The sequence below is a fragment of the Numida meleagris genome, chromosome 8, assembly GCF_002078875.1.
Source record: "Numida meleagris isolate 19003 breed g44 Domestic line chromosome 8, NumMel1.0, whole genome shotgun sequence".
NCBI classification, from domain to species: Eukaryota; Metazoa; Chordata; class Aves; order Galliformes; family Numididae; genus Numida; species Numida meleagris.
This window is the reverse complement of record NC_034416.1, coordinates 681,842-709,303: the sequence shown is the minus strand read 5'-3', so window position 1 is coordinate 709,303 and position 27,462 is coordinate 681,842. Positions and strand designations below refer to the sequence as shown.

At 55.2% G+C, this 27,462-nt stretch overlaps 2 long non-coding RNA genes across 2 annotated transcripts; one reads left to right on the top strand and one right to left on the bottom strand.

Moving 5' to 3' along the window:
• LOC110403388 lies at positions 10,778–21,018 on the bottom strand. Its single transcript, XR_002441638.1, has 3 exons — positions 20,498–21,018; positions 13,489–20,401; positions 10,778–13,040 (listed from the first exon to the last, which is right to left on the bottom strand). It is a non-coding gene; the product is annotated as an uncharacterized LOC110403388 (long non-coding RNA).
• Positions 23,767–26,911, top strand: LOC110403413. Its single transcript, XR_002441653.1, has 2 exons — positions 23,767–24,125; positions 24,237–26,911. It is a non-coding gene; the product is annotated as an uncharacterized LOC110403413 (long non-coding RNA).

Here is a 27,462-nt window from a genome sequence, read left to right as displayed (position 1 = left end):
TGGCCGAGCTGTAGGGATGGCAGGCAGTGCCTGCCTAATGGCACACAAACTGCAATCTATCTGAAATTCTCAGAGCCTTCATTGTGGCATCTCAAAGAGTGAATGTTTGGGTTTTTTTTTTTCCTTTTTCTTTGAAGGAGACAACACGTTGTTTTGTGAAATGCAGAGCGAGCAGCAGTGGCTGTAAGTGCACTAGGGTCACGACAACCCCACCAGGGCCACAGCTTCTCTCTCACCAATGGTCTCCTCACCTCTGGGCCAGGCTCCGGGTGGGGAGCGCTGGGCTGGAGGCAGGAGGGGCTCAGCGCACATGGCAGCCCCTCCATTCCTCTTTATGACTTCAAATCCACATCACTCAGAAAGCGACGTCCTTATTCCTTCAGATGCACCCTCGGGGCAGGTGTCAGCTTCGCACCAGCTCGTGTTGCTGTGGGTGCAGGAGGCACACGCTCCGCACGCTGCATACATGCACACCGAGCTACATTTACACATTGCTTGCTCCTGAGAAAGATGGGAAGGTCTCAGATGTTATCAAATCTAATTCCCTGCATGCCCAGACAGCGCATACTCACGTGCACGTCTATGTATTACACAGGTCTGTGCATTTCTAGATGACAATGTGTGTTGAGGACGAGGGGTTCAGATTGCCCACCCTCGGAAAATATGCTGCTGGGGGAAAGCGTGAGCTGGGAGGAGCTGGGAGGAGGAGGAGGAGGAAAAGTGCAGCCATGCCTGGGGCTGCAGGGCCACTTGCTCCCCGATGTCCTGCCCAAAGCACCCCTCGGTGCCCCCAGCCCAGCTCCCCACCTCCACAGCTGTGCCCAGGGTGGGGCTGCTCCTCCCGGTGCCAGGGACCTCACGGCCCTCTCCCAAGTTGTGTTTGCCCGTTGTGATATTTTCACATGAGAAACAAATAAAGCTGATGATATCTCCTGGAAGAAAAAACCAAGGTTACTCTCCTGACCTGATTAATGCAAATAAACTGAATGGAGTCCTGTCGCCCGGGGCTTGCAAATTTAATATCTGTTAAACTGATTCATTTCATGCTGTTCTAGCCTCTCGCCCTGTGACTGCAATTACCTCTGATGGGCTCTCCAGGCTGACGGTGCCTGCTCCCCACAAACCTCACGTGGAGCACTTTGGGTTGGTTTTGTTTGTTTTGCTCTTTTGATTTTTTTTCTTCTTGTGGTTTAATTTCCTTTGAGTTTATTAATTATGCCTGGGGGCGGGGTGCAGGCATGTTTAGATAATGCTTCCTCTTGGCACAGAGCAGCACTTCAGGCCCGTAATTCCCCTCTAATTTTGGCAGCCCCAAGATGGGCAGGAGGCAGCGGGGCGAGTTGGGGTGGTGGGAATGGGATGGAGATGGGTTAGGGATGAGAATGGGATGGGGATGGAAATGGGATTGGGAATGAGAATGGGAATGAGAATAGAAGGGGGATGGGGATGGAGATGGAGATGGGGACGGAGATGGGATGGGGATGGGGATGAGAACTTCTCCCTTTCCTGTCCTTCCTTGGAACCCTCTCCCATCTGCCATGCATCACTCCCAAGAGTTTGTCCCACAGCTCCTGGCTGGCTGCACCCACACAAAGCAAATGCTTCTCAGGAGGTTTGGGAAGCACTTCCAACCATCCGATCAGAACAGTGCACGGCGCTGCTCTCATGTGAGCTGAGAGGTGCCCCAAAGCCAGGACTCAGCTCTACCAGCAGCACCTGTGCAAGGCAAACACCAGATTTTATTCCAGCCCCCACTGCCCCCTGACGCAGCCAGGCCAGGGCGAGGCCACGGCTCCGGGCACCGCGGCCATCAGCCTCAGCCCCTGATGTGGGAGCAGGAGGGTGAGTTCAGCGCTCAGCATCCCTGGTGCTCCTCTGAGACATCCCGCGGCCAGGAGGTGAAAGATGGCCAGATAGGCTCCACTTCTTTCCTTCTGCCCCGGGAAGCATTTAGGCTACCAAAGTGCAGATAAAAAGACCAAACGCGGGTTCTGAGGGCTGGGAAGCCAGAATACAAAGAGAAGGAGCTTTTATATCTCCTTAAACAAATAACGAGCTAATTACCAAGCCACTCTCACAGTACCGCGCTGGGTGCTCGGCAGCCCTGGGTTTCCCCAGCCCATTGTGCTCCGCGCTCTGCAGGGCGCTCGCAGCCCCACGCGGGCTGTACCTGCGCCGGGCGAACAGAGCCGCCACCCGCCCGCTGCCAACCCGCCTTCCAGCGAGCAAAATGCACTTTAAAGAGAAGAAAAGCGCCTGTGTGAATGGCCCTTTATAATTCATGAGCGGGACCGAGAGCGACGGGCTGCACCTCGCTGTTTGCTGACATCTTACTTCAAGCCCTGAGCTGCCAGGGAAGTGAGAGGAGCAGCGATGCTGACTTCCGAGCGCACACACGTCCCCACCCGCCGCACACCCTTCTGTTTACTTTGCATTTCTTGTTTAGTTTCAGCCCGCGGAGCTGCCAATCTCGCCGCGTTTTCAGTGCCTCTGTGCGGAGCCTGTCACGATGCCTTAATGGCTGTATCACCTTGTGAGGCTCTCAGACATCCTTAGCTCCTTTCATCAGCCGTGGGAAGCCTGCCAGCCCCTGACAGGTCCTTCCAAACAAATCAGGGAGCGATGGAGGCGGGAGGTGTGACGGCGCGGGCAGGGCGCCAGGCGGGGACACGCACCCAGCAGCGCGGGGCACCCAGCCCCCCCAGCCCCGCTGCCTGTCCCAGCGCTCTGCTCTGCGGGGCACCACGCACCGGGACCCGCGGAGCCATCCCGCAGCGCCCGGGGCTCCAGTGCCGGCAGCGCCCAGCCTCGCTCGAGGGGCTGCACTGAGCACAGCGGGTTCTTCTGGAGGCAGCAGCGGACGTGGTGCTCGGTCTGGGGGCCCAGGCTGCCTCCCCCACCCCAACAGGGGAACTGTTCGTGTGGTTCAAAGTCTTATTCATTCTGTTGTGTGTTTTGGGTTTTTGGTTGTTTTTTTTTTTTTTTTTTTTTTTTCCAAACCACCCACTTCAAGTTTTGGGTGAAGGTTCAATTTCATTTTTCTTTTTCCCAGCTCGTCTGCCCATCCCTAAAACAAACATATTAGAGCAGGCATGTGGGGGAGAGGGTGTATTAATCAAGGCAGAGGAGAAGTGAACTCAGCGCAAACAGAGAATGACAATGTGCCATGTATTTGCATAATGCGGTGAGAACGCTTTCCTGCTGAAAAGCCAAAGCTACCGGCGTGGAGGAGCATGGGTCTGAACAGGAGCTCTGGTCCCGTGCACTCGCAGACTTTGAGGGTAATAAATCAGGGACCTGAGTAAAGCTGAGGTGGTTCCAGCACGCTTCCCAGACTTTGCATTTGGTTTGCTTTGATAGAGGACCCTATCCTGCCCGCTTTGAAGCTCATGGCCAAGCTGCTTTGACTGCAGCAGGAACGAGCCCGGGCCTGAAGAACAGGTGCTTGAGTCGGAGTCACAGGGAGACCAAACTCATCAGCAATCAACGTTGGCTTTATGCAAATGCTTCCAAATGAGGAGAATTGTCTTGCCAGCTGATACAACCAGAACAAAGCCCCAAGCACCAGTGGAGGGTAACATATGCAATTTCAGGGCTAAGAAGTCCGGGGAGGGATTTAATAGCAGTTGGCATTTTACAAAGGAAATAGCTATTCCTGCAAAGGGATGATTAGAGGTATATATTAAAGCTGCCTTTTTAGGAGAGCACTGGCTGGCATTTCCCACTTTGGGGTGACCTTGGTCAAGTTGTTTCACCTTGCTGTGCTCCGTGTTCTGCTTCCCCAGTGGGATCGTTTCCTCACCTCGCAGGTGGGAAGTGGACGTGTTTGCTGGTATTTGTAAATAGCTAGACATCCCCTAATGGGTTGTGTTAGAGGAAGGGAAGGAAAACAGAGCTCCAGGTGGGACCCTGCCCTGGTGGGTGGTGCAGGGCCATGAGGGCTGCAGCCACCTGTGTCAGTGGCTGCTGGGGTAGGAGGACGCAGAAAGTATCAAGGAGGGAACAATGAAAGCCATTGGGTTTAAAGCACAGCCAATGCTGAAGGACTGCGGCCTGTTCAGTGTGGAGGGGAGAGAGCTAAAACAACAGTCTTTACATACATAAATGAGGCTGAGGAAGAGAGGGAGCAGACTGTTCAGTCTGGGTGATAACGGGCTTAGCTGGCAGCAAGGGGAAGCCAGGTCAGGGCCTGGGAGAGGCCTTGGGATGGGGAAGCTGCCACAGTGCAGGCTGGGATGCTGTGTTATCTGTGGCTCTGCGTCCGGGAACGAGCCAGAATTAAACTAAACTGAAGCACACAGGGAGCAGGGACTGCATCCATGCACGGCACAGGCAGCGGTGGCCGGAGCTCACAGTGTCTCCTGGTGCAAGCTGAAGGCACTGCTCCCACCGGAGCGTGGGGCTGGAGGCAGCTGCTCGCCCGGCTCAGGGGAAGGCACAAGTGGGTAATTCCATATGCTTCCTTCCCCTGACATTTTATGGCTGAAGGTATTTGATCAGCCCGGTTATTCGCTCACCATCTGTCCCTCGCACAAATACAGCTGATTCTCGTTAGAGCTCTGCGATGGAGGCTGCCCCGCCGCGGGGACGCGCTCAGCTCCGCCGCGCCCCGGCCCTTCCACCAGGGAGCGGCTGCTGCCAGGCACCCGCCCGAGCCGCGGCCGATGTCTGCGCTGATTGCGGCGGGAGGATATTTAAAGCCCATTCCGCGAATCAGTGCCTTGGATACTAATATAAGTAACTTAAAAAAAAAAAAAAAAAAAAAAACAGAAAGAAAGGAAAGCGGGGAGATAAAAACCCCGTCATTTACATTTCTAAGGAATATGAAATTGTGCTTTTGAAAAAAGGCAATTTGTAAACTTTAGATAGCAGCAAATTCCTTGTTTTTTGGACACAATACCAGCTTTGCAAATGCGCTGAAAGAAAGAGGGAGAGAAAATAACCCTGAAGCATCCTGCCCACTGCATTAGCTTTTAAAATAAAACCCATTTATATATAAATGTTGGCTTTTTTCCCAGTCTCTGTAGAAAAGCTTTTCTATATTAAATGCTACAATGAATTAAATTAACCATAATGATTTCTTTGTGAATGGAAACCCTTTTTCCTGTGTGACATGTTTTTGATCATTTTTTTTTTTTCCCAGTTACAACAACCCGTCCTCCTATCAAGTCGAGGATTTTGTTTGTTCTGCTATTTGCACAGTGCAATACAATTATTATTTGCACTTTCTGTTCTTAAGAAAAATAAATCACAGCTACCAGGCACGCTGTCCCCGCACAGAGCCGGGCGGTGCGCTCAGGACAGGCCCCTCAGCCCCACACACCACAGACCCAGGAGTGGGGCAATCACCGCCTCTCCACTCCCCCCTGCCCCCCAGCAGTGGGGCAGCAGCAGCAATCGTTCACCTGCCACTCACGGTGCTCCTTCCCTGCACTCTGTTCCGTTTCTGTGTTGCTCCACTCCATGGTGCTGTGGGGGGTGGGCACGGGGCCCCTGCTGGGCTGTGTCGCTGGTTGGAGCGCTCTGGATGGCATCCCATTTGTTCTGGCTTTTTCCGAACTGGTGACTGGCTTGGATTTTCCTCCCAACATGTTTGCTCGTTTTTTTTTTTTAATCATTTTTCCTCTTTTTACTTGAAAATGGAGGAGTGGGGGCTGAGCATCGGGAAAGCCAGAGAAGCCAGCGGCTGATCCGGGAGTGCTGCCCCCCCCCCGTGCTGCTGTGTTGCGATCAGCTGTGCAGGGGAAAGGGCTTCCAAAGTCAGTTCCAAGCAGCAAAAGCAAAGGAAAGAAGCCTTCCGTGTTGGCCTATCCACCATCCAGGTGAAAGACACCTTGTGCCCTCCCCACGAAACTGCTACGTTAGGATGAATTCTGTGAGCTGTACTTTCCCTTGCTTAATCTTAGTGCAACATGCAAAGGCCAAAATCCCATGCAGCGGAGCCCTGACCACATCGGGATTTGGCCCCTCTGGGTGGGTGCTGGGCTCCATCACAGCTCACTGTCCATCACTGCCATGGGCAGTGCAGGACACGATCTGTGCCCCTTTTGGGAGGGGATTTCAGCCCAGCCATAGTCATCCCAAAGACGCTTTCCCTGCCATTACACTCTGGTTTGCAGTGCTGGATTGGATCCCATCACTCTGCCCTGAGTCCCTTGAGCAATCTCTCTTCCCTCTCGCTCCATGTCCTCAGATGTTGTTGAGCAATGGCAAATCTCCATCCTACAGGGACCCCCCTGTCCAGGGGCTGCTGCTGCAAACACAGCACAGGTCAGAGCTGGAGGTTCTGGCACTGTCCAGGCTGGGAGTTACAGAGGGTGCAGAAGGGAATCCTGCCGTGCAGCACCACTGCCCTCCCCACATGCACTGCGTGCACTTCCCTGCAGGAACATCTGAGCTTCAGGAGTGGAATGTCACTGAAAAATCGAGGTTTCCAGGGTAATATTTGATCTCTTATTGGAGTGATTAGCATAATGAACATTTTTATTCCTGCATAAATAGCACCCGAAAGGAATTCCATTTAGTAGAGAATTACCAAATTTAGCGAAAGCGCCTGGCACTGTGAGTACCCCCAGGACTTTCCCTCAGCACAGGATTGGCCGGTGCTCCTGGAAGGACAGACCTCCCAGCACTTGCTCCAGACACTGGGTAACTGCAGAACGAGCAAGAAGCAGTTCCTCAGCATTTTGGAGGAGCCGTGCCTTGCAGAGATGGGAATGCTTTGCGCCTCATGCCAGAGGTTCTGCTGCCATTCACAAAACCAGCGTGAACATTTAGAGGCGGGGACAGATCATCCCGCAGAGCAGGGAAGAGCCCAGCTCTGATGCAACCACGAGTGCTGGGTCGGTGTTTTGCAGAGCGGCAGGAAGCAGGGGAACATTCTGTGATTCTATGATTCTATCTTGCCATGGGAAGGGTGGCATTGCCAGGCCCAAGGCAAAGCCAGACTGTGCCTGGGCTTCCCATGCTGGTCCTGGGCCCGAGGCGGGCTGGGGGGCTGGATACCCTCTGCAGTGCAGACCCACATTGCTGCAGACATCAGCAGGCATTGAACCCGGCTGCAGCTCCCCCAAACCCACCGTGGCCTGGGCTGGGACAAGAGAACGTGGCCCCTGCCTGACTGCAGCAGCAGGGCTGAGGAAAAGGCAGTGATATTGTGGTTATTTGCTATGAGACTGTGGCACCGCGCTGTCCTCAGAGCTTTAATTTGGATGATTTAGGGTCCTTTTATTTAGGTTCAGCCCATTTACAGTTGTAAAGATGCAGTGAACCAGCCGCTGGTCTCCGTACATATCGACAGGGCTGATCAATTGCCTCCTTGGAGGGGCGCGATGTGGGGAGGCAGGAAAAGCATTATTTTTCCCTCCTAATTAGGTGCTTCATTTGGCTCTGCAGGCTCACGTGCTGTCAGGGGCAGGGGTGGCATTCCCAGCTCAGCGGGACGATGCCGGGGGAAGCAGAGCACACCGGGAGCAGACACGGAGCCTGCAAACAGCCCCATCTCCGTGCCGCCCTGTGGCTGCCAACCCAAGGCCCTGCTCAGCTGGGTCATCCCAGCAAGGAGCCCTGCCCAAACCCGGCTGCGTTGTGCCCCACATCCCACATGGCTGGAGCGGCACTGGGGGGGACGGGGCTGGGGAGGGAAGAGCTGGGAGCTCTGCATGCGCTGGGACCTGACCTGGAAACAGCAGGAAGGAATTCACACATCAGCAAGCAGACAAAAATTATCGTGCACCTGAGGAACGCCGGAGCAGCAAGAATGCAAAGTGCTTCACGTGGGAAGACCAGAGGAGAAAATATCAGCATTAGCAAATTGCTGCCATTGTTCTCCCACCTAGACTGCTTCAGCATCACCTGTGTGCCCTTAATTAAATCAGCTGCTTCTAAAAGCAGACGGTGGAGAACCCCCACCCATCAGCTGCACCACGGGCAGCTCAGGGCAGTGCTGTGCTCCACACCAGGGGGCACACAGGGCTCTGCAGAGCCACGCCATGGGGTGCCAGCCCTGAACCAAGCTGCACACCTGGGACGGCTTCATCCGTTCCTCTCTCTGAAGCTTTAAAATATGAACTGTAGATCCGAGATGAGTGCTAACATCCTTCCCACAGCTCGTCGGGAGCACGCAGAGTCCTTCTCCCAGCTGGACAGATTTCAGGGATCTGTCTTCATCTGTTCTGTAACTGCAGCACGCAGACAGACCCAGAGTTCCCCTGCCACGGGAGAAAACATCCCCTTTTGTAATGCCCCCCCCAAAGCACGCTGCCCTCACAGGTAAAACTCAGTGAAGATGGCCCAGCGTGGTAGAGCCAAAAGAGTTACCACTGGGAAGTGAGGGAATCAGCAGAGATCCCCGGTGTTATCTGTCTTGTTCTGAGATCTCTCTGGTGGTTACCCCGACCTCACGCGGTACCAGGAGCTGGCTGTGGCTGTTGGGTGGCACCGCAGGCACTGGGCTCGGGGCTGTGGGTGCAGGGCCAGGGCATGGCTCCATTAGTGGGCTGCTGCAGGGGAGGTGCTGGGAGGTAGCACGAGGAGCTGCTGGCGGTGGTGTTCTCGGTTTCCTCTGTTTTTTTTTCCTTACCATCTTCCAGATGCTGCAGAATCCCCAGATGCAGCCACAACAAAGTTCTTGCATTTTTAACTTTAAAAAACATAATTGGGTAACTGAGAATAATGACTAAACAATGCAATAAATCATGTCTACACCTGGCTTGGAAACGGGGGGAGGGCAGTTCAGGGAGAAGTGCTTCTTCCCTCATTAAGGAACAGAGCTGAAACATCGACACAAAACGCTCCCAGAGTCAGCAAATCTGTTCCAGGCTCAGCAGAGAGCCCCTAGCACCCGATCTGAGCCCGCAGCCCCAGAGCCGCCCCTCGGCCGGGGCTGAATGCGAGGCAGAATGTCACCGCCCTAATAGCTGGAGACGTTTTTATGTCCCAGCAATAATTCCTGACTGCACGGTGCCGCTCACCTTTCCTGCTGTATAAACACGGCAAATAACAATCGCCAACGCTGCCGCACTTAAACCGGGGTAATTATGTAGGGCAGGAAACTGCGATAACTGCGGAGAAGTTGTTAATGTTCATTTTATTTGCTCCTTTATGCTGCTGGTAGGAGCTGCAAGCCTGCCTCCAGCGCGGGGAGCCCCCAGTAGCTGGGCCAGTCAGTGCGGGGCCGCAGAGGGGCCACGACAGTGCACGCTCCCCTCTCAGTCTGCCTTGGGCTCTGGCTGAAGGTGCAGGTGAGCGTTTTGCTTCTCTGGGTGCCTCCTCCTGCTCCCTGCCTCGCACTGACGTTGCAGAATTGTGGGTCTTGCTCTTTCTGGCCACCCCTCGGTCTGGTCTGGAAGATGCTCCCCTGCTTGGGGCAGCCCAGGTTGGGCCCGCACTGCCCTCGTGCCAGTGATGTGCTCTCCCCAGCACACGAATTTATCTGCTGGTTCAAAGTGAGATGCTTATCTGGTTGTGCCTCTTCAAGCCGACAGATGCTCTTATCTCTGCTGCTCTCCGAGGGCTGCAGGGGCTAGGAAGTTTGTGGAAAAAAGGCAAGGGAAATGTTGTGTGTTTGGAGGCCCGAGCCTGAGGTTGCTTTCTGGGGCTTCCTATCCGTGCAGCCCTGCTGGCCCTCAGGAGCTCGTGGCTCTCTGTGCTCGGTGGGCATGGGAGCAGATCTCTTCTCCCAGCAGCTCTGCCCGGCATGGCAGGGAGCTGTGCAGGCACTGCACGGCTGTGGGGCACAGTAAGGCCAGTCAGGAACCTCGTTAGGAAAACTGGAACGAAAGCTCCGCATTTGGCTGATGTTCACTTAAAGGTCCCTTCATCCACCCTGCAATTAAATACTTTGTTCTTTAGCTGCTCTGATCCTCCCGGCTTACCCTAAGCTCTCTGACTTCCCGGCTTTGTCTCCTGACCTTCTCCGTCCCCGTGCGTGCAGCAAAAGGTGCCGAGAGGCCGAGTGCCCGTGGGCAGCTCCCGCGAGCTCCAAGGAAAACATAAACAACATTGAAAAAAATAATTGAAACTTGCAGCGGCGCTGATGGGAAAGTTTTCTCCTTGGCCTGCCATTAATCGTCAGGAAATAAATACTCTTACAGCCTCTGTAATTATGGCCTAAATACAACTGAAAGAAATTTTCTATCATTAAACACATCCTTAACGACCTCACTCCTCCACCTGCTTCCCTTGGAATGCCACTTTCCCAGACTGTGCCCGTCCAGCAGGCGCAGAAACAACTTCCCAAGACAAAAGGTCACCTCTAATCCCAGGGAGGGTGAAATTCTCCAGGTTCCTCAGCAGAGCTTTGCCCGTCGGCCCGAGCTCACACCGCATTGCCTCAAAGCAGTGTCTCCATGACGGGACGGGCTGCAGCCCCGCTCTGCCCAGTGGGACCAGTACCACCAGCTGGCTTGGCTGCTGCTGGAGCGGGGAGCATGCCCTGGCATTGCCAGGTGCCACTGCTCCTAAGGTGCAGCACTGTGGGATCCCAAGCTACGAGCGCTGATCCCAGCACTGCCCAAGACCCAGTGGGATGCTCAGATGTTTGTTCCTGGAACACGGCGTCCCCAGCAGCAGTGCCAGTGCCCACGGCCGCAGCTAACTGGGCATACTGGGAAGTGGCTGGAGACCCTTCGGCTACGGAGCCCTCGGAGAGCAAAGCTCTGCTGTATCTATTGTATTTATAAGCTTGTTAGTTGATTAACCACACTCGAACGCTGGCTGAGCGATTGTTTCACTGAGTGGCTTCAATAAGAGCCTGGAACAATAAGATACACACAGACAAAGGTTTTAATGGATAATTAATTGTTCCAGTGTGTAAAGTTTCAGTGCAAAGATCGTGGTGAATCAGAGTTTCCGATTTCCACCCCCTCGTACAGTGTGAGTAAACAGTAACACCAAAACCACGGACTGGATCGGACGCGTTCCCAAAAGGAGCAGAAATGTGTCTACAAGGGGCAGAAGAGGAGGAAGGCACGAGGTGTGGGGGCAGGGAGCTGGGGCACGAGGGCGCTGGGCATGCGCAGCTCTGGGTTGCTCTGCCTCTGCTGGCAGCGGATGAGCTCATTTCCCAGTGTTTATCTCCTCTGGATCCACGCACCCATCTGCTTGGCCCTCCCAGCCCCAGGTTCCCGACACAGCAATACCCAGAGCAGCTCAAGCAGATTGGGAATTTCACCTGCAGAGGTCGGGTGGCATTGTCATCCCCTCCCCACCTCAGGGTGAGCGCCTGGGATGCGATGTGCTTCCTGCTCTCCGGTAATTAAAAAACAGAAGCAAAGCAAAGGAACTGGAGTCTGCTGCCTGCCCCTCTGCAGCAGAGGCTCTAATCCCCGCCTGGGAACAGGCTCCTCGCAGAAGGTGGGAGCTGATATCACAGCATCTTCTGATGTGTCTGGAGTCAGTGCTGGGAATGGAATTGACCCCATAAGCTCCTCTGGTGCACGGCATCCTGGTGCGCACCGCTGCAGCTCTGAAATCGCCTCTAATCCCAAAGCAGGCTCAGGGCATGCTGCACGCCTGGGGAAGGTGCTTCTTCAAGAGGGATTAATAGAGCAGGATGAGAGAAAGTGAAGGGACAGCCAGGGCTGCCGTCCCCACGAGGACAACCCACTGAGCAGTGCTGGCACCATGGCACTGGGACTGGCCCAGGACCTGGCCCAGCAGCATCCCACAGACCACCAGCAAATGAGCACCCCTGTGCTACATGGGAAACTCACAGCCACGGGGCTGACTGCAGCCTCAGCAAAGCACGCTCATCTGTGCTCAGCTCGCTAGAGTGCATCGCACATCGCAGGTTTGCACCTACATGCACATCCACGGAGCCCGATCCCCACAATGCAAAGCCCATTTCTGCCCGTTTCTGCCTTACGTGCACTTTGGCACCTTGCAAACGCACAACGCAGCACAGCGCAGCCCCGCAACATGCAGCACGGGCACAGCCCCGATGTGCAGCTGCACATGCTTGCACATACATTAGAGGCAGACACATGCTAAGCACACGCACATGCATATTCATCACTTTGCTCTGTCTGTCTCCCTCGCTGTCTTTTCTGAGCTGTGCTTAAAGCCAGAGAGATTAGCTGATCACAGCCAAATGCATACTACAAAGCAGACTTCAATGGAGTCCGAGTATAATGGTAGATTACATTAGAGAGAACAGACAGACGTGTCCTTGTCATCCCAGGTTAATATGACTATAGATTAATGCTGTAGCTGTTGATTGTTATGGAAATCCCTCCATTTAGCTCGTTCCTAAAGCATTGACAGTTCTAGCCTTGAATTTGGAGCAGGGGTGGAACTTGTTAATGGATTTCATTTTCCTGCAGGAAGCCAAAGCATTTAAAGGGAGAGGGAGTGCAAATTTGCTGACTTTCTGGAAGGGTTCCAGTGTGCATTGAGTCCGTGTGGACATTTAAGCCCTTGTTCAGATGCAAAGCAATGCGAGGAGCCGTGCTGGTCTCGCCTCTCCAGGAGAAAGGAGGAATTCAGGGTTGGGGAAGTGATTGGCCGTAGGGCTGCCTCTTCTCAGAGCCTCTCCCGACGCAGGGCCCTGGGGCTCGGGCTCACCCCGCTCACCCGCACGGTGCTGCTGCTCCTGTTGAGATGCGCTGCCTGATGCCAGCTCAGGGCTGCAGCCGCTCTGCCCCTCCGCTCCGTGCCAGCTGGAGTTGCTGCGTTTGTTTGCTCGCTTTCCCCTCGCCGAGTGGGAATGCTCCAAACCCCAGCAGTGGGGCTCAGTTTTGATGCTCTCTCTCTTTATCGCATTCTTCCTCTTTCATCGCTTCATTGCTGTTCCCCAGCGTGGTAGGAAAATTTCCGGCAGCCCCTGTGCGAGCCCAGTGTCTCTCCTTAGATCCCTGCCCCGATGAATTATTTAGGTTTCACGCAGACGAGGGACAATCAATCCTCCTCAATGCTCGATCATCGAGGAGCAGAGAGCTGCTGCTTGCTACTTTCAGCCCTGCATTTGCTGCTTGGTGGGGAAGTTCAGAGGCACTTCACGTCCACCCAAAAGGTCTCGGTACCCGCTGCAAGGTACCCCACTGCAAGGGGAAAAATGGAACCAAATCAAAGGAAATCCCCGAGGATCACAATGCTTTTGTTCTGGTGGTCACCTTCGGGCCCACGCGTCTCAGTAAGGTTGCTGGGGTTGGAGCGGCTGCAGGAGGTGGCTGCGAGTCCCCAGCAGCAAAGACGAATAACAGAGCTCCCTCCGCTTTCTGAACGACTCATCTCTAGTGCAGCCTGATACACGTTTGAATATAGAGAGGGAAGAACTGCGTTCCCACCCAGTGTGCAGGATACCTGCTCCCAGACGGATCTCTAGGGTACTCCCGCAGCTCTGCAGTGCGGTGCAGCAATGCCGGCAAACTGCCCCTTCCCCGCCTGGTCCCATCCCACGCAGTCACAGAAGCGTGGGCTCGGAGGGTCCCGGTGTCCCGTGCCCACTGCCCCGGCCCCGCGGCAGGCAGCCTGCGGCACGGCCCTCACCTCTGCCCGGGGTCCCGCAGGAGCGGCCTTCAGCTGCGGGAACGCGCGGCCGTGGAGCGGAGCCCGGAGGAACAAAGCTGCCCTTGTCACGCACATGTCTCTGGAGGTGACGGGCGGCGAGAGAGGGAAACGCAGGGGCCCTCGGATCCGATCGAGATGCTGCTTTGTTTCTCATTAATTAGCATGTTTTCCAAAGCTTTCCGCGAGGCGTCAGCAGCTTTTTGAGGGCACTTTGCCAAAGAGCATTTAAATGGAAATCCCCCTGAGATACAGCCTAGCCTCTGCAGGGTCTCACCGTCCCGCAACCCCGCACAGCGGCCGGCCCGGGGCAGCGGGAGCCGAGGGGCTGCGGGGCCCTGCACCCCGCACAGCGCAGCCCTGGGAGGGCAATTTGCAAGCTGAAGCCAGGCATCAGCACTGAGTCTACGTTATCCAAACTGGGCTCCTCTGTCGGCGTTCGGGCATGCAAATCGTGTAGTCCCATTACCGGGCTCGTCTCAGGGTGGCCGGGCCAGCTGCTCGATTGCAGGTGAGGTTGGTTCTGCAGCCTGATGTTGCCCTTGCCACCTTCCTTCCCCACCACGTGGCAATTCAAATGCTCCTTTCCAAAAAAAAAGACTATAACTTCCCACGCTGAAGGTCTCAGCGACGTGCCCGAAGCCAAGCTGCAGTATCTGAGTTGAACACACGCGTTTTCCTACACAACGGAAGTTGCAGTAGTGCTACTTTCACCAAGGACATGGAATTTCATATTGGGGCACTGTGTGGGCATGCATTCGTAAGATTTTCATGGCTCTGTGATTTATGCTGGGGCCTGACTTATAACTCACATTTCTGTTTAAAAGCTAAACACACTAATAGTGGCGGCTATTACTGTCATCACGCACTTCTGAGATTCAATCTAGCCAAAGCTGGCCTACGTGATAATATCTGTGTGTTCGTCTGCCTGATGGAGCTGCCTTCATTTTTTCTCTTTCGTATTGCTGTCTCAAGGACTGTTTTCCAAGCAACAATTCATGCCTCTTTCAGTCATCAGTGAAAACAATCAAGCTCAACTTTATTTTTGGCAGAAATCAAACGCTAAATGGGATCGTGGATCCATAAACAAGAAGGACATGGATGAATCGGAGTGAATTTGGAGAAGAACTGCAGAGACGATGGAGGGCAGGAGGGACGGGCTGGTGGGGAAAGATTAAAAGGGGTGAATGCTTACAGGTAGACTAAGGGAAGACTGATGGGGGACATAATAGCTGTCTAAGAATATCTGAAGGGTGTAAGCACTGAAGAGGAAGAAATATTGTTTGGAGTGGACCAAAACCAGGCCAGCAAAGAAGGAAGGTGATGTAAGTCAGCAAAGGAAGACCAGGGCTGACCACCAGCACAGATTTCTCCTATTTCTGCTGATTGGCAATGCCTTGGGTTTTCCCAAGGAAGGCAGCAAAACCACCTGCTTGAGTGCCCTGAGCCTGCCGAGGAGAACAACCCTTAAATAAATAACCAGCAGTGGAACACCTTCAGCTTTATGCTGTCTTTCCTGGTAACTCATTGGAAAGGATGAACAATCCGTGCTGGGTATCTTACTCAAAGAATTTTGCTGCTGACATCGCTCACAGTTTGCCTGTGAACAAATTGCACATTCCCCCAGTCCATCTATTACTTCAGGTTATTTGATTCATTTTCCTGCCCCCAGTGATTGGGTGCAGCCCTGGGGCTGTGCTGGACACGGGGACCCTCCTGCCCCTCTGATCAGCACCACACAGAGGCTATCGGGGTTTCATTCTGCCACAAAGAAAGCCGTTTGGGATCAAGGGAAGAGGGGCAGAAACAGAGACTCGTGCAGGTTGGAGCCTCCTGGGCAATGCCGACCTTACTGAGAGAGGGGGGAAGGAGAAAGAGCTCAGGCTGCTGCTTAAAGAAGCCGAGCTGCATCACTTCTGGTGTTTGCAGAGCACTGAGCAGCTCACGCTTTGTGGCAGGCATGGCCGCGTCCTGCTCTGAGTTGTGTGAATGGGCTCGGTGAGGAGAACAATGCTTTTCCCCCTTTGCTGGCAGGTAGCACCCGCCCACACAGGCTGCCTGTGATGACCCGTCCTTTTCTAAGCTGCTGGAACTGAGTAATTGGACAGTCCTCATTCCCAGCCCTGCAGCAGGCTCCTGATTCCTTCCCTGTCTTGCTGGCTTGCTTCTCTGTGAGAAGTGTGGAGGAATGCTGCTGTGCCTGAGCTCCGTGAGTCAGTGCCCCATCGAAGCACCAGCCTCTTTGATTGCCTATAAAACATGCAGGGTGGATAAAAACAATTGCAATGGCAAGAGGTGGAGAAGCAGGGCTGGTCCCAGAAGGGCTCAGGCCAAGGCTCCTGCTCTCCAAGTCAGCTCTCCTAGTGCACGACAGCAAACAGAGCTGGACCGAGCAGACTGAAGGTCGAATTCAGCTGCAGCCTCACAGAACTTCCACGCAGGCTTGGGCTGGTGGTGCTCACTGAGCCGCAGGAACACTGCTGGGGAGGGAGCTCTCGCTCACACTTCCCCTTCATCACATCTGGAGCAAGTGCAGCTCTCTGGGATTTATCGTGGCGTGGCGGTGAGCAGGGTGCTGCCTGGCACTCAGTGCCTCGGCGAGCAGCAGCAGCCTGTGCTCAGCAAAGCTGCCCGCAGAAAGGTGGGACATGACTCCTGTCTGCCACGCCTTGCACGGCTCCCCAGGACACAGGGTGTGAGAGGACATCCATCTTCCCAAGGAAGGTCACTCCCTGCCTGGCTCACATTGTCTGGGAGCTCCTGAAATTGAGGGCTGAGTGGGATGTCAGCCCAGCAGCAGAGTGACAGCTGTTTGGATTACTTAAGAACTGAGAAATGGGCTGTTAACCTGGCACTGCCGGCCAGCAGGCAGCCAGAACCCCACGTCACATAAACACCAGCCAGCATCCATCTGGCGTCCCGCTGAGATGCAGGGCATGGAGCGGGTCTCCCCTGGGCGCTGCGCTCCGGGCCAGGATGCCATCATCCTCTCCGTGGGCTCTGTGAAGGAGACGCACTGCCCCAGCACACACTCGGCGCCCATCTCTTCCCTTTCCTTTCTGCCACCTGCACTGACCCCGCCATTGCCGGGCCAGCCAGGGCTGACCTCCAGCACCTCTTGCTCTGTCCCTGCCCGCCCGGCGTGGGGCTGCGGCGGTGCCTGCAGACGGAGCAGCACAAATCAGAAACACATTGGGGATTAGTGGGGGAGATAACGACAGCGGACGGGGCCCCGCCTGGCCTTGATTATGGTGAAATCACTGCAATCGCTGCTGTTTATAATTCCAGCAGAAGTCTTTTTTGCCGTTTTCATTGTACTTTCTTGATTGTGTTTTGGGTTTGTACCCCCTCTATTGTGAAGTTAAAGGGACCTTGACATGTAGTTCACCATCAAATCCGGACCTGATGGCAAATCTTTGTAATCTCATTACATGGGAACGTCCCCCAGACCTGAAGCACTGATTTAATTGCATTTGGCCTGTCCTAAGACATTATTTTTACTGAGCAAACAGACATGATTCAGTTTAATACGTCTTGGGCTCTTACTGGTGAGATCAGGAGACGGTCCCACTGTTGCAATGGAAGAGCAGAGGGTATTGCAGGGATTTCCTCCGGGGCCGGGGGGCACCCACAGGTGGATGATGTGGGCAATCCAAGCAGCAGGGCGATGTTTGAGCCATGGACACAAGCACGGTGAGTGTGACCAGGTGCAGCAGTTGGTGGTGCACGGGGCATTGCCTCATGGGGTGCAGTGCTGCCCAGGCTGCGGGACCCAGCACGGCCAGGGGTCAGACAGCAAGGGAGGGCTTCACAGCAGTGTGGTTGCCCCCTAGGTGCTGTTTTCCGAAGACACGGAGGATGAATGCTGTCCCCCCAGGAGAAGCAGACGTGAACTTTGCATGGGGATCAGGCTGGAAAAAGAGGAGCCTCTGTTTTCTGTGCAGGGGTTCAGTGTAGGAAACAGACCCTTCTTTGCGGCCTCTCCCAACATCCCTTTTGTCCTCCTCGATCTATTTTGTTCTTCTGCTCATTTGTCTCTACAGCCCTCTCTCTCTCCCCCTCCCCGCATGTCAAATTTCACTCTCTCTTCATACCTGGAAAGGCTGAATTAGAGGGTTTTGAAAACCACTTTAGAAGACAGCCATCACCCATTGTTTTTCCAATGGCATATGGTGATAATAACAGTGCAGCAGCCCCAGACCTCCTGGCTTCAATTACTTTACAGGATCAGCTAATCCCAGTTAAAATTACCTATGTAACTGAAGAATAATTGTAAACCAGGCTCTCCTCTGGACTCTGGCTTTCTGAAAAATCGTTACTGAGGTGCTCCCTGTGCCAAGGCTGCAGAGGATCAGTGGATGAGTAACAGGTTCTGGGGGATGCTGTCCCAGAAGATTGGTTTCTTTTTCTTTTCAAAGCAAACTCCAAACAGATGGCCACTTTTTTCCCTCGTCTCTGTGGAGTGAGTGGGAAAAGGAGAGGCTGCGGGAGTTTGTCTGGGGAGAGCTCAAAGGACGGAGCCTCTCCTGGGACCGTCCCATTTGACAGAGCGGTACTGAGGGTCCCAGTTCTCTCTGGGAGAACCGTGCTGCAGCGAGGGCAGGCACGGGGCCAGGGCAGAACCCAGAGCACAGTGGCTGCAGGACTGCAGATGGGAGCATTGCTTGTGCCCACCATCAACTCACTGCCCACTGCAGCTCTCAGCAGGGGCAGGAACGGGGGGAGAAATGGACAGGGACGTATGGGGACAGTGTGTTTCTGCCCATGGCATGGAGGGCACTGGCCATGGCACCCCCAGGGAGCCCTTCCCAGGCATGGCTCCGTGGGTTCCCTGCCCACTCTGTGGCCTCAGAACACCTCTGGTGGAGTAAATCTGCCTGTTAGTGTGACAAGCCATCATTCTTCTTCAGATGGGCGATACATCTCTCCTGAACCAGAGAACTGTGTTTTGTTTTGATTGCTTTTACCCTTATGGCAGCTTTCATGACAGGTTTCCCTCAGATTGCTCCCTTTAAATCTAAAACTCGCTGGATTTTACCCAGCTCTCGACGAGGTCACCTCCTCATTGTGATTCCTGCTGCCAGCTTTGCCCAGGTATTCGGCATCCCGTGATATTTTGCCAGCTGCCTCCAGCTAACCAATGTGTTTTCCCTGGCAGTTTTGCCGTAGGCCCTGATGAAGGAGCAAACTGGCACTGATGCTCTAAGTCTCAATCAACCTTATGAAGCCCTTGACAGGCTGCTTAACGCGCTCCTTGTGAGGCAGTGTGCTAGGGCAGGGCTCCAGGCGCCGCGTGGTGCCTCCAGCAGCGAGCCCCGGCCCTGACACTGCTTGGCAAAGCTTCTCAACAGCTGTAGATGAGATCTCTACAAAAGAACGGAGTCAGATGTATTCCAGCAGCTATCATCCGTTCGGGTGGTGCCAAGAACAGCACGTGTCGCATCCTAAGCACTGCACACAGTTCTTCCAGCCCACTGCAGCCGGCGCGCGTCACTCCCGAACAGCAAGCTGCTGCAGGGCCGTGCCACCTCTGCCAAGCTGGTGCTGTCAGAGCCATTCTGGCTGCCCTCCGGCTGCCCGGCCCCGTGCTGAGAGCATCCTGACGCGCTGCAACGTGCCGTCATCTCCGTGCAAGTGGCCACACCATTGTGCCAGGATGGCAGCTCCCCGGCCCGGCCTCCCATTGCCAGCACACCGCAGAGCCAGGAGCGGCTGGGGAGGGGTTGGCAGCGCAGGGGACGGGAGGGGGACTGCCCATGGGACTTGCTCAATGAAGACGAGATTATCTCTAAATCGCATAAACACAATTGAAATGTAAAAAGCAACAATACAACGTTCAGCATCTAATTGCACCTCGGCTTAAATGAATGTTTGTATTGTCTGGAGACAGCTGAATACTTTTGCAAAGAAAGATAAAAATGGGAAAACAGTGGCATGATCAATGTTGCTATTTGGTCCTTCTCAAATTGTTTTTCTTCTGTAAGTGTAGCCCAGCACTTCTGTTCCCATTATTACTCTCCCCTATTTTTCAGTCTGGTTTATGAAAGCTATTGATCCATCAGATGCTTGAAGATCCTGCTTCCCTGCCTGGGATGTCTCATCCGAGGCCATTATAGACTCTGCACACTGCAGCGGTTTGGGATCGATACCAGCGTCACGCACGCGCTCACGCTAGCCGAAGTGCAACGTAATTGCTGTGCTGGTGGGAAGGCGCTGGGGGATGTCGTGGTGTGGCTGTGGGAAGGGCCGCGTCCGTCTGCGGCTCCGCGTTGCGCTGCAGTTCCGGCAGCCAGCATCCGGCCCTCAGCTGCCGGGCTTACCTTAATGATATTTGATTTGCCCCTTACCAGCGGATAAATAATTGCACAACGCCAAGAGCTTGCTCAGAGGAAGGATGAGGAGGAAGACAGTAATTTTCGGATTTCCAGTTGCAAACTTGCGGTGTTCTTCTGGGAGGAGATGAAGCCGCGTCTCTGCCGGGGCCGGGCTGGCTTCAGCCTGTTGTCTTCTTTCTCGGCACATGTCACCGAGTAACTCAGATGTGCTGGTAACTGCACGGGGGGACAGAGGGGATCTTGGAGCATTCACAGCCTACCAGATATGGATGGCCTTAAGCAACGCGCTCCTGAGGATGCCCCTTATGCCCACGGTGCAGCCTCGCACTGCCCAGCTGCCACCCGCGGGGCTGGCCCCCACCTGGGCAGGGTGGTCCCCACCCAGGCCTCTTCTTCGTGCTGAAATGATTTTGCACATCTGGAACGATTCATCCTGAGGGTTCCTCTCCAGGTCCCGGCCCACCGCTGTGCAGACGAGCCGCTCCTCTCCCCTCCTGCCTGCCTTCAGGTGTTCAGCACTCTTTGACGTTTTTACAGACGTTTCCTGTGACCATCCCTGGCTTTAAATTGAGAAAAAGTAAATGACTTCTGCAGTCCCCCCTTCCTGCCATCAGCAGGCGCGTGCTCTTTTTTGGAACAATCAGAGCAGCACTTACCCAGGAAATTCAGCTCAGGTCTTTGGTCCGCCTGCACCGGGACGAGGCACAGCGAGGTGCTTTGCTTCAGGTGGAGATTGACAGCCCCATCGGAGTCCATGAGAGTCGCAAAGTGGATGGCAATCTAGCTTCATTTTGGAATTAATATTAATCCCGAGCAGATGAGGCCAAGCAAGCCACACACCGGGGTTATTTGCACAGCAGGCTGAAGGCTCAGCGATACGGAGGCTCTGCTGAGCTCTAATTCCCTTCCAAGCAGACGCTGTCAGCGCAGGTCAGCTGGAGGCAAGGCAAACCAGCGGCATGCTCACCTGGACAGCACGTGGGAAGGGCAGGGGCTGCCTTGCTGCAGGAGACACGAAGAGCTCCCCCCGGGCCCGGCTGCAATTCAGGCACGCGCAGCCCCTGCCTGCCGTGCTGGGAGCGGAGCGGGGCCAGCGTGGAGGCAGGGAGCTGGGACGGCACCCCGAGGCCTCGGGAGCTCTGCGCTGCGTGGAGGAGCTCGCGTGGTTTTTGCCTGTGGACCGGCAGCGCTCCGTGTGATTTCCCATGGGTCCCCCCCCCCGGCTCTGTCCCCGGCCTCGCGGAGCGGCAGTGCCCTTTTGTTTGCTGGAACGGACGAGTGGCTCCGGGGGGGACGAACTTTTGTGAGGATTTTTCTCGTCCCATTGAGCGTGCTCAGGGAGCCAGAGGGACGAGTTGAAGTGTTTGTGGAAGGACGTTTTGGAGAGGCTCTGTGCTGCATTCAGCCCTGCGGGCAGGGCACGGACCTCCCTTCTCTCCAAGTCATTTGGGATCTCGCTGGGTGCAGAGCGAGAGAAGGGGACGGAGGGGCAGGCAATGCTGCACTCAGCGATGTCAGCAAGCTGTTAGCGAGCAGACAGGGGAGAGCAGCTCGGGAAGGGGCCTGGAGCTCCCAGCTGTATTTCCTTCAGTGTTAGGAGCTGCTGGCACAGGGAGCTCCACAAGAACTGTATATTTGAAGGTTTGCGGGTACGTGTGTACTCAAACCCCTCCCCTCACCCACGGCCACACTGCGCTGACCGGGGCCGGATGGGGATGGCCTGGAGCTGCACCACCACACTCTGCACAGGCCCAGGCTGCTGGGATGCTCGGGTCGGCTTTGCATCTTACTTTCACACATCCTCAGTTTTGTGATAAGAATATTCAAAGCCAAACCCAAGGTCTGGTGTATTTTTGGCTGCAGCAGAAATGATTATCCCCTGCTCAGCCTGGCTTCTGCAGTCAGTGGCTTGTAACAGCTGCCTGAGGAATTAGTTCCAAATGCAGGGAGCTGTACGGGGAGAGAAGGGGGATTTTGCTCAGACAAGCCACGATACTACCCCCCATCAAAGGAGCAGGAGCAGCCTCTCTTCACAGTGAGGGTGTGCTGCCGTGGGGCTGGCTGGCAGTGGCCCAGCTCAGCAGCAGCTGCTCGTGGGGCTTGAGCTGATGTCAGGCTGGGATTGTGCTGGTTCCATGTTCTGAGACCTCACCGCATTCCTGCCCCAAGTCCCTGCCTAAGACAGTAGGAATGAATGTCAAGCTTGGCCTGCAAAAGCAAGAGTGTCCTTGCAGAAAGCGTAACTTGATTTCATTATTAAAAACAAAGGGAAATTGTGACATAAGGTTTTCCAGAGCATGGAGGTCCTTGCAGGTGTGTGAAGTAATGCGAGCACGTCACACAGCAAGACCCAAAGGGTGCTGCTGGCACGCAGGGGGTGGCAGACCCCCACAGCGCTTTTGCCAGAGAACCTGCAGCCCATCTGCTGCCACATTCAGGCCAGGGACCAGGTAATTTCTGTGTTCTGAATGATATCACACGAGTTGAAAGATGTTCATAGGCAATTTTCAATCTGAAACCAAATAGAATTATTCTGTTAAACAGGGTACTGTGAATAATTCATGCACACTCTAGAGGTTAAGGTGAGATCTATTACAAATAACAGAAGGGTTTTGCTAAAGAGGAGAAAGTTTGGGCTGGGATGGGAGCAGGGTGCTTGGAGCTCCAGACCTGGGCCTGCTGCTGGTGCCAGAGGCAAAACGTGTGTCTTATGCTGCTGGTATGTACCGACACCTCCAGCACGCAATGAGAGCTATCTGCACATTGCCCATGTGCCCTGCCACAAGGCAGCATCCCCATCCCCACCACACTGCCTCTGCCCAGGCAGCTGGGCTCACCCAGGCTGAGAGAACCCTATTTCACAAAGCAGCAATTAAAATTTTATGCTCCGAGTTTTCCCTGAACGATTTCAAGATGTCTTTTCTGACAGCTTCCTAGCAGCGACTCAAGTAAATTTGAATAGGAGCTCAATCAACGTCCTTAACGCAGATACCAGCTCAGGATCTGGGGAGGCTGCATCTCACTGAGCTCTGCCTCCCCGGGAAGGTCAGGGCTGGGCGTCCTCGGGGGCTGCTCGCCTGGAGCACTGGCAGGGAGGAGAAGCACCAGAAAGTAGGACGCCGTCCCCCGAGCAGCTCACAAATCCCACCCTGCTCAGCAAACTTTACTTCTTTCCCTCGTATGTATGTTTTCTGTCACGTCTTAGGAGATGTGACTTTGATGATATATGAATAAAGGAGCATCACTGCCAGATGCAGCTGAAGCAAACTTCTCCCTGTGTGCCCTGGGTAGCAAGGGAGCAGTGGTGCCCATCACATGGCAGTGCAGCAAGGTCACTCCTGTGGGCAGCTGGCCCAGCAGGGGATTGGGGTCAGAGCTTGTTCCTGGGCTCTGCTCAGCCCTATGGCCACCTCCTGCACTGCAGCACAGCCTTAGGAGCCCACTGTTCTGTGCTGCCCAGAGCCAGGGCTGTGTCTGAAGGTCCAGGTGCTATTGACATCCTGGTGCTCAGCACTCCCCGTGTGCTGCAGTGATGCACCAGGCAGGTCCTGGTCTTGAATTTCTGTACAGAGGAGCGGCTCAGCCCATTCATCTCTCAATGCTCTGCTCTGCTGTGAGGCTGTGAAATCCCCAGCTGGGGCTTGGAGAACATCATGGACCTGGAGAAGGACCTGTCCACAAGCACAGAGGAGCTCTGTGTGCACTGTGTCCCCTCGTACACAGTGACACGCCAGCTCTACAGTGCCAGGAGGCTCCATCCCTCGAACACAGCCCCCAGGGCAAAACCTTCAAGCAGAGACAACCCTCTCACAGAGGAGAGGGGTGGAAGACTTTTTCTCTCCAGTTGAAAGCTTGTTGGCCATGATATGCTGCAGCTGTAGAGGAGCAGGGTTGTTAGCCCATCGCTGGTGTGCACAGGTGGGGCTAGGGTGGGCTCAGCCCTCAACAAATTGCAGGGCAAACAGTACACGTCGGTCACGTCCGTGGTTTCCAGCAGCTGTGCTCCTCAAATGGGCTCGCACTGGTTATATCAGCATTACAGCTCACGTTGCTGCGTGATAACAGCGACAGAACCCCGCAGCAGCCGCTGGCGTCGCACGGCACCGCGGGCAGGCACCGAGCAGCGGCCGGGAGCATCCCGGGGACGAACCCGGCCCGGCCGCACCGCTCCGCTCCGGCTCCCGGCGCCGCGTGAAAGCTGGTTTTGTTTCTCCCCTGCCCGAGAGCCGGAGGTGTGTAAACAGGAAGAGGCACTCCCTGCGCAGCCGGCAGCGGGGAAACGAGGTGCTGAAAGGATGACAGCCGGCTCTGCCGGGGACTTCACCTTGCTGGGGACGGGGGGAGGCGGGAGGCAGCAGAAACGGAGAGCTTGGGAAGTTTTATCTTTTATTTCAGGAGCAGAAAATATTCCCCCATCGCTTCCTGGCATCAAAGGTTTCTCCCGTTCTCCCACCCTGAAAAAATAAAGCCAGGAGCATCGGCGCGATGAGAGATGGAGGGGCAGCGCGGAGCCGGGCGGGCAGGAGCACGGGCAGGATGGAGAGCATGAAAAGAGCTCTGTGCAGCCCGACTCTCCTGTGGGCAATAAGGGCTGCTGAAAGGCCCAGAAAGACGCTTCATCACGGAGTGTTTATCGCTGAGGTCATTTCTACCCTTCCTCTCTTCCCTCCTTCTCCTCCCTCCCTGCCCCAGCACTGGGTGCGGGTTTCTGAGGGCAGAGCCTGTGGTGTCCCATGTCCCCTCTGTGCCACACAGGTGTCCTGTGGGTGCCTCTTTTGGGGTCAGCTGTACCTGGGACATTCTTACATCAAGGAACAGCAAACAGTGCTGCAAAGCCCTTATTCTCCACAGGCTTCTCGCCCACTCCACCGCAGCAGTTCTGCACGGTGGCAGCGTGAGGTGCCCCCTCCTTCCAACCCCCCGCCCCCTGCAGCAGTGCAGGGCCCAGGCTCCCTGGAAGCCCCATCCCAGCACACCGCTGTGGTCCCAAGCTGGATGGCACTGGGGACAGCCCGCTGGAGCTGAGATACGCGCTGTAACCACCTGGTGGCACCAAAAAAAAGTTGGCTGGGAAGGGTCTAATTAATACCAGTTGCAGTCTTTGGCTTGGGAATTCCAGCGCAGTTTTTAGCATCTCTGTGGTTCGCTGTGTGGTTGTTAAACACCAAGTCATGCTTTATAGCTGGAGGGTTAATGTCTGTGGGCTGCAGCCTCGCAGCAGGGGATGGGTTTAGGCTCAGGCTGTTTGGCAAAACTAAAAGGTGCAGTGGTGCCGGAGAGGGGCCGAGCTCAGCATCATGCAACACTCCCCATTCTGCTCCCTGCTATACGAGTCGCTGCTGATGCTGTCCCAGGACTGCCCAGGAGCGCTTCCTCCATCTTGCTGCACAGATGGACTCATCTCCCCAGGTCAAAGCCTGACTTGGACAGCCAGCACACTGACCACCCCGTCCCATCTGGGGGCCCCCGTCAGTTCCTGCTTCTGACACCTCATCTCCCCGTGGTGGCTCTGCCCTTGGAAAAACAGATGGGATCCTCCAGCAGATGTGGGGAGATGCTGGCAGCATGGTGGGGATTGAAACCCCCTTTGTGCTGTGGATGCTGTCCGCAGTCAGCATGGCAGATGGGCCTGGGTGCCATTTCTTTCCAGGTCTGTGGCAGATGGATCCATTCCCCCTCCAGCACGAGCCCTCAGCCTGAGGAGGCAGCAGAGATGGGCTGATGTTGGAGCTAAATGCCTTCTGTCTGTTCCCAGAGACCTCATGCTGTCCCTGCACCCTCCCCAGCAGCTCTCCTCCATGGCACTATCCCACTGCTCCCCCAGCTCCAGCAACCAGCACTGGAAACTATTTCAAAGCAGACCAAACAGCAAAGGCAGCCCCAGGAATGCGCCAGCCAGGAGGGAGGCTTCATGCCGTGGGCCCCCGGGTCAGAGCTCAGGAATAGCAGTCCCAGCGGTGGCTGTGACAGCATTTTGTGGATAGCAGCTGGCTCTTATGGCTCAAAGCAACCCTAAAACTGTCCAAACAAACCCTGAGCTCACGGCTTTCCCGACCCGTGTACAATCCATCACTGGCCCTGCTTTATTGCAGGGTATCACACAGCTGTGGTGCTCCCTGTGCTCCAGGGAAGGCCCCGAGCTAAGGGTGTGAGCAGCACTGCTCATGGCATGGCTGGCGGGGAGGGGGTGTGAGCTGCCCAGTGCTCCAGCATCGTGCTGACACCCTCATCCCTCTCTACTAAACCCATCTGCACCCTGTAGGATGACAGGCACGCAGGTGGGGTGAAGATGGGACAGTGCCTGATGGAGTTGAGCAAGGAGGTCACTGTCCTGTGAGCAGAGCACTGCATCCTAATAGGGGTGAGAAGCTGCAGAGGAAACGGAGCCTGGTCCATACCCATGAGCACCGCCAAATATCCCCAGTCCTCATCCTTCTCTGCTTTCCGAGCAGCCCTGCTTCCCTCCTTGCCACACAACTTGCACTGCAAGAAGACCAGCACAGCCTGCGGGATCCTCTCCAGCCCTGCCACCCGCAGCAGCTGCAGGATGGAGCAGCTCGGTGGGACTTACTGCAAGCTGCGCCGTGTCCAGCCCGGCCCTGTGCCAGCCTGCAGAACCTCCCAGGTCCTTTTCCCCATTATATTGCTAAGCAGGATGCAAATTAGCACCAGGACTTCTGATGAAAGGGAGTTTAATTGCCTCAGGTAAAGCATAGCTTAAGGAAAGTGTGGAGAGAGGCAGCAGCTCTTGATAGACTGAGAGATTTATGTGCTTCAGCTGCTCCCGATGAGCCCTGCTCGCCCCTGCTCCCCATCGCATGGTCTCCATCCTTTGGGGCTGCCCCATGTGTTGAAATGTTTGGGTGTCTCTGGGGGACTGAGCCTTGGCTCACATTAATCCCCCCTCGCTAACCCGACAACAGGGAGGAAATTGGCTTCAATTAAATGTGTAAAGTTTCATTTCCCTTTGAAGTGCAGAGCAGCACAAGAGGCTGCTCAGGGAGCGCTAGAGAGTAACTAGATAAAACCGGGCCCAAAACCTCAGAAGTGGGGACTGGCAAACTGAGGAAGGTGCTCGTCATCAGGGCTGGACGAGGACCAGCAGAAGGAGCAACACGGTGATGCTAGTGTGTCCAGGGCAGGGCCAGGCTGCAGGGAGCCTGGAATGAGCAGAACAGTTCATGCACCTTCCCCAGATCAGTCAAATTCAGCCACTGCTCCAGGGAAGAGAAGCATCCTCTGCTTGGAGTCACACCAGGTATGTTTGGTTCCTCATGGACGTAGAGGTGGTACCTGTTCATCGGCGCCTGCAGAGTGTGAGACCGATGTCCCCAGTGTCCCTCTGCCTGGGACAGGGCCCCACAGCCTGTGCAGTTCCTGCAGCCCTGTGCTGTGCTGGGGCTGAGCACCTCCAAGTGGGACAGCTTCACCCATCCAGGGACACCCACTGTGCCCTCGGTGAAATGGGGACTAGAAGCACCTGGCCACATTTTCTGCATCTTCAGGAGCACTGTAGGAGTAACAGCTCACCAGCTACTGCCTGTCATCCATCCTCCTTATTTCCTGTGCAGGACCTGATTTATGCCTGCATCTCTTTCCTTTATGCCATCAGTGCATGCTG